We start from the raw sequence: 14,554 nt of genomic DNA on the forward strand, positions 1-14,554 counted from the left end.
ATTGTTTATGTGATGTTCCTGCACAGTATTCTTACACCTTGTAGCAAAAATTGTCTTGGGGACTCCTTGTGTGGTGGCTGTTTTGATATGTATGTGGCGTAAGAGGCATTTATCAATGTATGATAATGTTGAAGAAATTTCTGCAAAGCCAAATTAACCTCATGCCAAGTAGATACTCATACTCAGGAATTAGAAAGATGTCTAAAGGTTTTGAGGACAAATTGGGTGAAGGAGGCTATGGCTTTGTATATAAAGGAAAGCTTCAAAGTGGTCTTCTTGTAGCTATAAAGATGTTGGGAGGTTCCAAAGCTAACGAGCAAGACTTTATCAATGAAGTTGCAACAATTGGAAGGATTCACCATGAGAATGTGGTGCAACTTATTGGCTACTGTGCTGGGGGACTAAAGCGTGCCCTTATATATGAATTCATGCCTAATGGTTCTCTTGACAAATACATTTTTTGTAGAGAAGGAAATATCACCTTAAGTATTGAGAAAACATACGATATTTCTCTTGGAGTGGCTCGTTGAATTGAATATTTGCATCAAGGATGTGACATGCAAGTTTATAACATTCTTCTTGATGAGAACTTCACCCCAAAGGTTTTTGATTTTGGACTTGCAAAACTTTATCCAATAGATGATAGCATAGTGTCTTTGACTACTACAAGGAGAACACTAGGATATATAGCTCCAGAGTTGTTCTATAAAAATATTGGAGGGGTTTCCTATAAAGCTGATGTTTATAGTTTTGGCATGTTATTGTTGGAAATTGCAAGCGGAAGAAAGAACTTTAATCAAGTTGTAGACCATTCAAGCCAAATTTACTTCCCAACTTGGGTCTATGGCCAATTTAGCGAAGGAAATGACATAGATATGGAAGATGCCATAGAGGAGGAGAAGAAAACTACTAAGAAGATGATCATAGTTGCATTATGGTGTATACAGATGAAGCCTAGTGATTGTCCTTCAATGAACAAAGTTGTAAAAATGCTTGAAGGAGAAGTTGAAAGCGTACAAATGCCTTCCAAGCCTTTCCTATCATCATCACCAGGGAGACTGACAGGGGATGTAAGAGACAACTTAAATTCAACTAGTTCATCATTTAAATCAGGTGAATCAAGTCAATCGGCTAAAATTTAAATGCAAACTAGTTGATGTTTCAAACTAATTGATTTTAATTGGGAAAGCAAAAATCTCCCCTAAATGATTGCAATTTGTGATTTACAAGGATGCTTCATATTTCTGTGTAACAAATAATTGTTCCCTTGATTTATAATAGCTCTCATTAATTAAAATTATTAGACTTGTAGTCTTTCTCATTTCTTAATAAATGTTTAGTGGTCTGGTTGAAAGAGTTTGATGAGTTTCTATACAATGGAAAGGAGAGGAAACAGAGAGAAAGATTGAGAGAAAAATCTATGATTCATATTTTCTTGCTCAATGAATAACTAAGAGCAAAGAAAACATTATATACTATACAAGAGAGCACTAATGGCTCTGATTAATTAATAAAAGAAAAATTAAGTCCACATTATCCACCACACTATGCGTTGAGACTGAAACTGTGTAACTAACCGGAAGCGGACTTCCCGCCACACCACCCCCCCACCCGCAAAAAAAAAAAAAAAAAATACCGGAAGCAGACTTCGGCACGTGTGCTTGAGTGAAAGACCAGCTCTTCACGTGTAAGGATTATAAGTTCACATTTTAAGTCACAGACCAAAACTGTGTCGTTCAACTAATTCAAGTGACACCGTTTTGGCTTTGATAAAAAAACGTCACCGTATGGATATTTGGTTAACACTGCACGCTGGTGTCATTAGTTGATTGGTGCATCTGGTTTGTAGAGGAGATTGTTATTTTGTAACTTTGTTGATCAGATAGGAATTAGGAACATCATGTTTTCCCTTCTCATGCTCTGTCTTTGTGTATAAATCTCAGAGCTATGTTGTAACTTGTAAGTTGTAACATAATTAATCAATTCAATGAAATTACATATTACATTCTCTCCATCATGTTTTGCTTGTGTTCTTGAGCAAAGCTATGTTGATGTTGTCACATTGTTTTATTATATTTATTGTAAGTGTTAGTAAAAGCTACGAAATCCAAACCTCAAATCGTCTTCTAGTTACCTGTGACAACAATGTCAATGAATTTTGTTTCAAGAATTGGAATGGTTTGATCACAAGCAACGCTAACTTTCGCAAGAAATGAAAGACAATATATAAAAGGAAACTTGAGTGTTTTTTCATTCATTTTATTTCTTTTTTTTTTTCTTTAGAAAATAATTATATCATTTTTCTTTTTTGATGTGGATTTTTTTTGGTTTTTTTGTTTTTTGATACTGATGTGGTTTTTTAATTGCAATTAATTATTTTTATTAGCTATTTGTGTGTCAAGGGAGATGACAAGTACTAAAATGAAAATAGTTTCAAAACTTAAGGATCAAAATGATTGAAAAAAAAATTATATATATAAGCACTATATTGAATGGATTGGGGTGAAGAAATAGGAAATGAAGAGACTCATTTTCCTTCATGGCCCACCATATTATTTCCTTCTAAATTGGGGGGAAAGAGAGAGAGAGGGAAGAAAAAGTTCTTATGGTTGGATTAATCAATAAAGTATTATATATATATATATATATATTTCTTTTCTTTTCTTTTTTTCCATTTTTGTGCAAACCAAACAAGTAAAAGGAAAAATATTATCATTTCTCTTTCCCTTCCTCTCTCCTCTTCTCCCTTTCATTTCCCTTCTCTCTCCCCTGTTTTTGCCAAACACTTGCATTTGGCTTTTGCTTATTTGCTAAAAGTTTTTTACTTTTTGTGTCAATTTTTTTTTTTTTTTTGGGTTGCAAATAATAAGTTTTATTAGAATTTTTTTTTTTTGTGTAACATTTAATATAAGAGTTACCAAATTATCTTTTGACAAACAAAAGAAAGAACGCAAATGCATTTGCAGACCATTCTAGTCAAATTTACTTTCTAACTTAGGTTTGTGACCAATTTAGTGAAAGAAATGACATAGAAATGGAAGATGCCACTGAAAAGGAGAAGAAAATTGCTATGAACATGATCATTGTTGCATTATGGCGTACACAAATAGAGCCTAATGATTGTCCTTCAATGAAAAAAGTTGTTGAAATGCTTGAGGGATAAATTAAACGCTTAAAAATGCCTACCAAGACTTTCCTAACTTCATCAAAGAGATTGATAGGGAATGTAGGAGACAACTTAAATCCAACTTGTTCATCAATTCATTTAGGTGAATCAAGTCATTCAACTCAATTTTAAATGCAAACCAGGTGATATGCGGTTGATTTACATGGGAAAGCTAACATTTTCGTTGAATTGGAGCAATTTTAGTCTTCTTAAATTGATAGTGAAATGATGCTTCATATCTCCGTGTAACAAATAATTATTCGTTCCATTGATTTATGATAGCTCTCTTTACGTAGGTCAATTATCTTTCTTTGACATATATTAGAAAAAGGGTAAATTGTACCATTATTTCCTGAATATATATATATATATATATATATTGTTGAGAGGTTACATTAAAGGAGAGATTGTAGTGAAATTTACTACAGAATTAATACAAATGAGTTTCAATACATGTGGATGAAACAAATATTGTTGCACTCAACTTCTGTTGTTCATCTGAGTTTTTTAATTTGCTAGAACTAGAACTAGAAATAGGCTGATTCATAGGAAGAGTTAGGGATGGCAATTTTGCCCCGCCCCGTTTGACCCGCCCCTCCCCGCTTCGCCCCATGCGGGTTTTCCCCACCCCACAAAGGTGGTGGGGCAGGGATGGGACGAGATTTTAGACCCGCTCCACGGGGCGGGGCGGGGATGGGTTTACACTTTTTAGACCCGCCCCGCCCCGCCCCGCATTAATAAGGGTTAAAAGGTAATTTTTTCATACCCTAAAACCCTACTATTTAAACAAAAATATCATCATCTTATTTTATTTAAGTGGAGATTCTTTTTGAAGAACTAGGCAATTTTTATTTTGTTATGTATTAGGAGTTTGGATTATTTTATTGTGTCATACTATGAGATTTTTGTTGTGATATTATCTTGTTAAATATTTAGATAATATTATTTAGTATTTGCTAAAAATTAGTTTGATTCGATAGAATAAATTTATTTATAATTTCAAGTATATTTTTATTATTGAAACATGTCATTTCATTTGAAAAAATGGTAATAGTTGTAGGGAAAATTAACAAGAAATAAAGTTTTACGGTGTAGGGAGGGGCTTCGCGGGTCTTCGCAGGGCCTTAAGGGGCAAGGATGGGGCAAGAAATTTTCCCCTTTATACGGGGCGGGGATGGGGCAAGAAAAATCCATGCGGGGCGGGGGCGAAGATCCCATCCTTCGGCCCCACCCTGCCCCATTGCCATCCCTAGGAAGAGTGTATAACTATTTTCCATGTCAGTGGTCTACAGAACTCCTCCGATATCAACTGGGCCTTACAGCCCATTTTAGAAGATGTAAAGCTCATGCTTAAAAGTTTTTTTGAGTTTTAATTTTCTTTTATTACATCGGAATGTAAACTTTCATTGCTCACAAATCACAATCTTGTCATGGGCTACTTCTATAAGTCCAATGGGCTGATTCTGTAAGGTTGATGGCTTTTAGGACAGAAAAAAAAATAGTGATTGGGCCATCAAGCTCCCTTTCTTCTTGAATTATTTTATTTAATAATGATAACATATATAAGAAATAATAAATAAATAAACAACAATCACTTGGTGCATTAATTTGAGCAACTATTTCCTAACATTCTTGACCTGTTGTTGACGGACAAAGACAAATTGATCAATTTGTCAAAGTCATACCGTGTAAAGACAAATTGATCAATTTGTCAAAGTCATACCGCGTAAGAAAAATTGATCAATTTGTCTTTGTCCGTTAACCACAAAAGTCATACCGCGTAAGAAAAATTGTCTTTGTCCGTTAACCACAAAAGTCATACCGCGTAAGAAAAATTGATCAATTTGTCTTACGCGGTATGACTTTTGTGGTTAACGGACAAAGACAAATTGATCAATTTTTCTTACACGGTATGACTTTGACAAATTGATCAATTTGTCTTTGTCCGTCAACAACAGGTCAAGAATGTTAGGAAATAGTTGCTCAAATTAATGCACCAAGTGATTGTTGTTTATTTATTTATTATTTCTTATATATGTTATTATTATTAAATAAAATAATTCAAGAAGAAAGGGAGCTTGTTGGCCCAATCACTATTTTTTTTTTATCAATTTTTCTTACACGGTATGACAAAGCTATTAAATTTAACGTGTTGGAAATTGGGAGGACAAGTATTTTTCATTGACGTTTATGTGAGAAAACAATAAATATAGGGAAGATACATACAACTTGCAAAAGTCATTTTCAAAGTTTTTTTTTTTTTTTTTTGGCAAGTCATTTTCACAGTTTGTCATGGACAAGTCATATTTTTCATTGACATTTATGTGAGAAAGCAATAAATATAGGGAAGATACATACCACTTGCAAAAGTCATTTTCAAAGTTTGTCATGGACTACAGGAAGGAACCACAGCTTTATGGAAAGTTGACTCATGAGTTGTGCCTTCAATTCAATTGGACACGAAAATGCATGGAATATCATGAACAACATCCACACCAAACTCTTCCATAACGTCAATGAGCCTCTACTATCAAATATCACGGTCTTTTACCTTGATTTGTCTTCTAATAGAGTAATTATCATGAAGCAAATAACATAAGTTGAGATTCTATCATATTTATAATTTTTTTTTTAAAAGTCACACTTTTTGATTAAACATCTGAGATTTAAATCCCCTATCCTCCAATATCAAATAAAAAAAAAAAATTGTTGATACATTCATGAGTTTTTGTTAGCTTAGTTGGGAATATATATTCTCATATAAAGCACAAACACAAATACCGCTTACCCTTCCTCCAAAAAAAAAAAAAAAAATACTACTTACCCAAAATAAATTGGTGTCCTTTTTATGAACCCACAATATTTATTATTTAAAAAGTAGGTTAAGGTTAAGTCCAATCCATTAGTGCAATGGACTCGACACAATTCAAACGTCTCTAAATCATGTTGGGTCCGGTGTATTAATGCTACAATGGACCTAAGCTATGTCCAAAAATATTTATAGTTAATAAAATTTTCTTTTAATTCTATATTTTAAGATACATACAATAATTTCAAACTTATATCGTTCTCTCCATGATATATATATATATATATATATATATATATATATATTTATGCTGATTAGGAAGTTGAATCACACACATGTATAGTTGATAGTATTTCATTAGTTGAAGACCATTTCAACTATACTCCGGTGAACCTAATAATTTGTCTTGGTTGACAAACAAAGAATTTGCTCAACTTTTCTCACACTGTATGACCATATGAAGTTATGTAATTTAACGTGTTGGAGGTTGGGAGTAGGGAAAACAAGTTGTATTTTTCATTGATGTTCTAGTGAGAAAGCAGCAAAGAATAAAAAAAAAGGGATGACTCTACTTTTTTTTTCTTCTTTTTTTTGATAATAGGGATGACTCTACTTGTGAAAGTCATTTTCAAGTTTGTATATGGAAACACAAATTCATGGAAGCTAGTTGTTGACTCATAACTCATGAGTCTTGAGTCATGGCTTCAATTTAATATGAAGGTGCATGGAATATATGCATAACACCCAAACCAAACTTTTACATAGTGTCTGTGAGCATCTTATCATCAAATACGAAATATCATAGTCTTTTATCCTCAAATAGCTCTTCAAAAAGCTAGTATGAAATTTATTTATCTATTTTTGAGAAGAAAGCTGGTATGAAATTGATTGAACATGACTAGATGGTCAACATGTTCCCTGTTTCTTCACCACATCTTAAATTACCACGATGGACTCCCTAAAGTTCTAATCAATACTGACCACATCATGGGATCTAGAGACATTTTAGGGTACCACATACTGCATGCGGACCACATCATGGGATCTAGTGACATTTTAAGGTACCACATATTGAGTAGGAAATTGATAATTATCTTGAAAATAATGTAACTTTGGAGCTTGTTAAAAACACATTCTCTAAATTGATGATTTTCCTATTCAAAAGAGTTCTATTATCATATTATAAAGGGGAAAATCACAAGTGTTCATCAAGTTCACCACACACGATTCTAAATATAAAAAATAAAATAAACATGCACACACATTTTAGAAAACATATATTCATAAGTTTTCTTAATTATTTCATTTGTTAGTTTTTGTGTTTCTTTGTAATTACAAAAGACTTAGTAAACTTTCTAGATGAAACGAGTTGTAAAACACAAACTCAAACCCTTTCTTACAAACGGATAACTCAGAGTCAAAGTAGTCCTACGTCAACTGCGTAGATGGTGAGAAGTTTCACTTGCTAGTTGCTAGTTGATTGAAGAAGATATGGTTCTTGACCATGGTGACCCTGGCATGTGAGATAATGTAAACCAGAACAAGAAGTCCCTACCCTATATGCATTCGAGAATGCAATAATTACAATAAGCTCATGCACACAAGACCGATTGATTAGAAAGCTGGGCCACCCTCCAAATGGGGGAGAAAAATTCAGTACTGCCTTGTAACTAGCAAGTTATTACTCTATTTAATTTCACACATGGTATTTTCAATTTTTTTTTTTAAATTGGTGGTATAATTATATTAGTTTAATCACGGGTTGAAGTGATAATCCAATAATAATTTTTTAGGGGCATCACAATTTGACTCTCTCTAACCACTCTAAAAATAGGTCCATGTGGTGTGATGTCGAAAGCCATAAAAGATTTGAATGTGCCTTCCTCACCACTAATTGGTTTTGAGGTGGAATGACATAACTCACAGTCCAACAAATGATATTAAAGCCAAGGTCATGGTTCAAGTCACAGGAGTGTCATTGTGAGGGAGGGATTGTTGGGGGGGGACCACAATTTGACTCCTTACAACCACTTTAAAAATAGGCCCACGTGGTGTGGTGTCGAAAGTCATAAAAGATTTGAGTGTATCTTCCTTATCACCAATTGGTTTTAAGGTGGAATGACATAGCTCATGGTCTGACATAATTAACGGCATCTTTTGTGATGTTCAATATATGTGGCTCCAACCCCCCCCCCCCCCCCCCCCCCCTTTTTTTTTTTGAGAAACATTTGTGCTTCAAACCTCAACTCTCATCCCCAGTATTTATGTATAATCTATATATACTATAAAACCAAAGCCTTTGACTTTCTGTTTACTTCATAATATATATTGACACATAAGTTTTATTGCTTCCACAATTTTACATGTCATTTATATTTATTTAATTTGTTAACTAAACCAGGCAAGTTTTGAAATCCCAAACCCGACTACAAAATTTCATCATGCACATATCCAGTCACTTTCTCCCTAAACAAAACTATAGATCTCCCCTTCTCCCTTTTGATATCCCAAAAAATTAAAATACACACACACACATAGCAATTTACTAAACAAAACACCCTAATATGATTAAAAAAAAAAAAAAAAAAAAAAAACCTTACGCTGTCTCCATTCTCCAAAGACTCGAGTCCTTGACAACTCCAAAACTCACTGTTCCACTATAGGCTAATAGTCTCCCCTCGATCATTGGTGTCGACTCATCAGTATGCAGTGATACTGGTATCTCCCTCTTGCTTTCTCAAATCATGTTTGAGATTATAAGTTTGTTTTGCAATATAGTTACCTCTGGTTCTGGATATGTGAATGAAAAACCAAAACAAAAGAAAAACTAAAACTGTGTAATGTTTTGATAAGTGTGTATAATGTTGTACAACTTGCGTTAATGTTTTGATAACTTAAATTTTCTTTTATTAAATTTTTTTATAAAATGATTTCTATTATTTTATATGTGTCGCTCACTAGAGACTAGAGTGTGTTTCAAAACAAAAGAAAGACTAAAATTGTGTAATGTTTTGATAGCTGTATAGTGTTGACCAACTTGCATTAATGTTTTGACAACTTAAATTTTCTTTTTTCTTTTTTTTTTTTAATAAAAAGATTTCTATTATTTTATGTGTCACTCACTAGAGACTAAAGTGTGTTTTTTTTTTTTTTTTGGCTAAATCTAGAAACTAAAGTGTGTATGATATTTTGTTTACAGCTTGCAATCTTTAAATTTTGTAAAATTTAATTAAGCACAGTACAATCATATGATTATTTTTTGGTTTCTCATGGTGTAGGCATTTGTTCTTGATATGATATGTTTATGGTGGGCATTTTGTGATTTTGGGCTGGATTGCCTCTTGCTGCATTGGGCCCAAGTGTTCTAGATAAGAGAGTTAGGACCGGTCCAATTGCAACTTACCTTGGTTCGACTTGCGCACAAATTATGCCCTGTTTGTTGAACTTTAGTCACATGCCCATGGCAGGCGAAGTTGCCACAGAAGAGTTATGATAGATAAATGTAATAAAACAATGGTAAAAGAAATACGTTACTGTTAGGCAAAATAAATAAGAGATCCTTAATTAAAACAGGGAAAAAGAACACATTATAGGTGAAATAGCAAAGATGAAATAAGAAATGGTAGCAATAAGTGATAAAATCAAAGAATGAAAGATTAGTTTGCTGCTTTCAATTGTATTACAGGGCTAAGGCCAAGGAGGGAACCACTTCCTCAATGTGGGTAACCTCACAGGATGATCCTGTTGTAGAAATTATCCACTTAAAGGGAACAGGCCTGAATGGCTTGTGCCCAAGCGAGTTCTTTATCCTCAACAGAAAGTAGGACTTTAGAGGGAGAGAAATGATTAACCTATTGGTGCATACTTGCCATTCTACACTCTTTATTTCTTTTCTTTCTCTATTCTCTCCATTTTGTTACTTTGATTCTTTCACACTCTTTTCTTTCTTTTTTAATGCTTGCTCATGTGGTGTTATGGTGATGGTGGTGCTGTGATTCTTCTAGAGTTTGCTATGGTTGTGGTGATGTTACTGCGCACAACAAGGACCCTTTATATACTGTATGCCGTGACTAGTTTTTACCATTTTAGCCTTTAACCATTTTTGTCTGGTTTAGGTTGTTCCTCTTGACCACCCACTAGTTTGTTAGCTGTCCAACCACCACCACTTACCTGTGCTGGCTCTGCCACTCCCCATTACCAAACAAAGAAAACAGTTTTTTTTGCTTGCACACTGTGGCATTCTTATCCACCACAGTGTGGGTATTCTCTCTTACTATCCCTCATGACATACACCTACCTATGCTGGCTCTGCCACTCCCCATTACCAGACAAAGAAAACAGTTTTGTTTGCTTGCACACTGTGGCATTCTTATCCACCACAGTGTGGGTATTCTCTCTTACTATCCCTTATGACATACACCTAGTGGTTCCAACTCATCATTCCTTCTTTTGGGTGGTATGTCATCCTAGCAAGACATCATCCCCAAAAGAATATAAGTAGTAACCCTAGAGTAGGCTTTCCCTTCTCCCCACCGCTAGACCATACCCTTTCTTACCTCTAGCCCATGACCCACCACTCTTGTATTGGTTGGGTACAAGTTGGTAGTGCCTAGACCTTGCATATGCTCCACTTCTTGTGTATGTTGAAAGCTTGTCTGCTACTCATGCGTTTGCTATGGTTTGAAGGCTCATCTATGCATTTTGCTGCTCATCCTTGACGTTTTATGGCGTGAACTGTTTTCTGATTTTCCATTCTTTATTGGCTTTCTCCTTTCAAGGGTTGGGCGTTGCTTAATCGTGGGTTTTCCCCTTTTTAGCCCATCCTCTACTCCTTCCATAGTCTTGTTGCCATTCTTGTCATACCACTCTACTATTCCTGTCGTGGTGTTATTTGACTCGTGCTTGCTGGGCCTCTTTGGGCCTGCTACCTATTCTTCTCTCAATGACTCAATATGGTCATTGGATTTATACTCATGCTACTTTGGGCTTTCTTAACCTATTACATTGCTTGTGGGCTCCTTTATCCAATTTCTTTCTTCTTGAGCATCCTTGGCCCATTTGCTTTCCTTGGGCATCCTTGGCCCATTTTCTAACTTTGCATTCCCATGGGCTTTTACTAACTCTTTTGGGCTTCCTTGGCCTAATTACCTTATTCTTCATCTTGGGGCTCATGGGCTTTCCACCAACCCCTTACTTTCTTACTTCACTACCTCGGGCTTGTTGTGGCCCATTCTTACTTTTCTACATCTCATAATGCCTATGGGTTTACTACTTCTCTCTCTGGGCTCCTTTAGGGCCATTTTCTTTCCTCAAGACCCATTTATTTACTTTATGGGCCTATAATCCATTGGTCCTGCCATTTGAGCTTAATGGTTTTTCTATTAATCCACTAACTCTACTTTGCCCATATTGTTGGGCTTCTTCTTACTACTGGGCTTCCAAAACAAGCATCAACAATGTTTTACTTCATACATTGTAGGTACTGAAAATAGGCTTTCAAGCTTTCATCTTTTCATCTGTGGCAGTGGCTGCTAGGACACATACCAAACATGTATGTCATCCACTTGATGACCATAAAAAGTTTCCATGTAGATCGCTTTGGATTCTTGAAATTTTTACTCCAACATGGTTATACAAGAACAAATTTTATGTTCACAAAAATTCACTTTCACCTGAGGTTAAAAAATTTGTGGCTAAGGTGTTGTAACTTACGACAAATATGTGAAAAATTGTTAGGGTTTATTCATAAATTTCATATGGCAATGCCACAATAACATATAACTATTACAAAAACTTTCTCCTTTTGTCTTCCTTCAGCGTGTATTCTCTCTCAAAAACTACCACCCGTTTACTCCGACCAACCAATCCATCATAACGCCGGCGAAAAGCCAAGGTTCTTCTCGTTGTAAAGGAAAAGAGGTTGTCTCTGATGATCCTGCCGCGCGAGATGTAGGCAAAGAGACTGCCCATTCCGAATTAGACCATTCCGATAAGGAGGAGGCACGGCGCGATCCCGATAATGAGTGCGCTCCTCTCATAGACCCTTGGTATGATACTCATGCCCATTTTCCAAAAGTTCCTAGTGAGTACATGTTGCTGCCACCGGGTAGTGTGTGGCTTGCCCTTTGCCATCGCAACACAAACATATCTTGGGCTTCGTTGGCTTCTTTGATTCCAGATCTTGTTACCCGCCAAGGTACTTCACTCCCCATGCCCATTCTCTTCGAGTTTGGATCAAATACTGCTTTGGGTTAGAAGGAATGGGTGGACAACGAGTCGTCCGACACGGGTTTGATAGAGGCACTGCAGTGGGCCGGTGTGTTGAAGGCCATTGTCTCGTCACGCTGCTTGTCCAACTATAGAGACTTGTTTAATCTCCACCATTTGGTCTGCCGGTGGTGCACTGCCACTCATACTTTCTTTCCTTCCTGTGGTGGGATCACTGTGACCTTGGAAGACATGGCAGACTAGTTGTTTTTGCCCATTCTTGGTGATGTTGACTCTAGTGCCTTGGAGCTTTCTACGGAAGAAGAGGCCATGGAGGCCAAGTTGAGGAAGGGGATGAGTGGCAATGTGAAGTTTTCACATTGGATCGGATCTTTCTCTAAGGCCTCAGTCGTTAATCACCGTGTGGCATTTGTCACATTTTGGCTCTGTAAGTTCATATTTGGCTCTCACCCTCACTATGCGGTGAAACCTCTGTATTTTTGGTTAGCCATTAAGATATCTGCTAGGGTGAGTTTGCCGTTGGCACCCATGTTCTTGGGACATCTATATGTTTAGTTGGATATCCTGCGGAGTGATGAGGATCAGGCGAGTTCCTACCATATAGTTACTTCCTCTGTTCATAGTACCATTCTACAGCATCTGTTGTATGAGCGTTGTGCTAGGCATTTGGCAAAGTGTAGGCCTATTCGCTTTGCCAAAGATAGATACTAGTCGTGTCCAAGAGTTATCACTGATTTCTGTGCTCGGTTTGAGTATGATTTTCTATTGGCTTTTCGTTAGGTTGGTTTGAAGCCGATTGGGCATCCTACCGTTGAGTTCTTCGATAAGGGAGTTGGGTTTTCTTGGAGAGCATATAGAAATTTGGGTACGAGTTTTACTTGTGTTGATTCTACCATGGGTCCTTTTGTTGACACTACTGGGACCACTACCCCATTGACTGAATTTAAGGAGAGGGGTATCACTTATTTGGTGGCCACTAATGTTGGCTGGTTGCCTTATTTGGCTGATAAGGGTGTTAGGTTTGTGCACTATTTTGCTAGTAGGGTGAAAAGGCAGTTTGGGTTGGATTAGGATATTTCTGATGACTTTTCCGCCATCATGAAGTCCCCTACTTCTGTTCAGCCATTCCTGCAGCACACACTGCCTTTGAGTTTTGGAGCAAGCGTTTTAGTGTAGTCACCATTCCAAGTTCACAGAGGGAGGGCATTTGTACTACTGCCATACATGGGTACTGGCAGGTTGTGATGACCTCATTTGAGCAGGAGTTATTGGGCAGCTGTGGGTTTTCTCTCATTCCTCCTGATGGCCTTAGTGTAGTTATTTCTGCCAACCCTTGGTTGCTCGTTCCCACTAAGTTTGTGGTGGCGTATGCTAAAAAGCAGAGTTGACCTACCATCTTTGAGTGGGTTAAGGAGGAGAGAGGGTGATTCTGGTATGCGGGTGACTATCCCATGGGTTGGGAGAAAAGAGTGAAGGTGACAAACATTTCTGTGCCCATGAAGAATAGTTCTACCAAGTCTAAGTTTGCCAAGAAGGGTGATGATTCTTCTAAGACCTGTTTGGACATTGTACCTTTTGAGAGTGACCTTCCTCCCGTAGGTAACATAGTTTTAGAGAGCTTTCCTCCCCTTTTTGCTCATACCCGTTTTAGCAGGCACCTTACTGTAAGCAAGTCTAGGCCTACTGCTTCGTGGCCATCTGCTGACGCTCCTTCTTCTAGCAGGACCTGAGGCAGGAAGAGGAAGACATCCCCTCCTCCTGCATCCACCACTACTGAGAGGAAAGTATGTTATCTCTAATTTTACCTATTCTTTGTTATTTTTTTATAGGGCTTTTTCTGCAGCTAATCCCATATACTTGTTGATTCATCCCCTTACTCTTGTCTTCTGTTTTCTTTTGCAGTCTAAGCACAAAGAGGATGTCTGTCACCCGTCCTATATTACTTGATGAGCCCGAGTTTGAGGTATGTCTCCCTCCTTTTTTTTTTTTTTTTTTCATCATCAATGATTATGCATTCATCTCTTTTTCTTTATTTTCTTCTTCGTGTTCCTTAGGCCGAGCCCGAGCTTATCTCCATATATCATCCCACAGCCAAGGAGATTTCTACTGCCATGGGCATACCCATGGAAGGTTTCTTTGATGGGGCTGATGTGGTGGCTGAAGCTATGGCTACTACCACTCTTGCTGCTACACAGGTAGTTCTTGTTGAGACTCCTATCCCTTCCACTGAGCTAGTACTTATAGATGAAGGTACTCATACTGAGAGGGTTACTCCCCAAAAGGGAGCCACTCCTTCGACTGCTTCCTAGACTGAGGTTATCTCTCTTGCCACTCCTTTTGTTATCTCTACC

At 36.8% G+C, this 14,554-nt stretch overlaps 1 pseudogene; it reads left to right on the plus strand.

Moving 5' to 3' along the window:
- Positions 1-182: 182 nt before the first annotated feature.
- Positions 183-13,274, plus strand: LOC115961174 (annotated as a pseudogene).
- Positions 13,275-14,554: the final 1,280 nt, after the last annotated feature.

This window comes from Quercus lobata, chromosome 9 (assembly GCF_001633185.2).
Source record: "Quercus lobata isolate SW786 chromosome 9, ValleyOak3.0 Primary Assembly, whole genome shotgun sequence".
NCBI classification, from domain to species: Eukaryota; Viridiplantae; Streptophyta; class Magnoliopsida; order Fagales; family Fagaceae; genus Quercus; species Quercus lobata.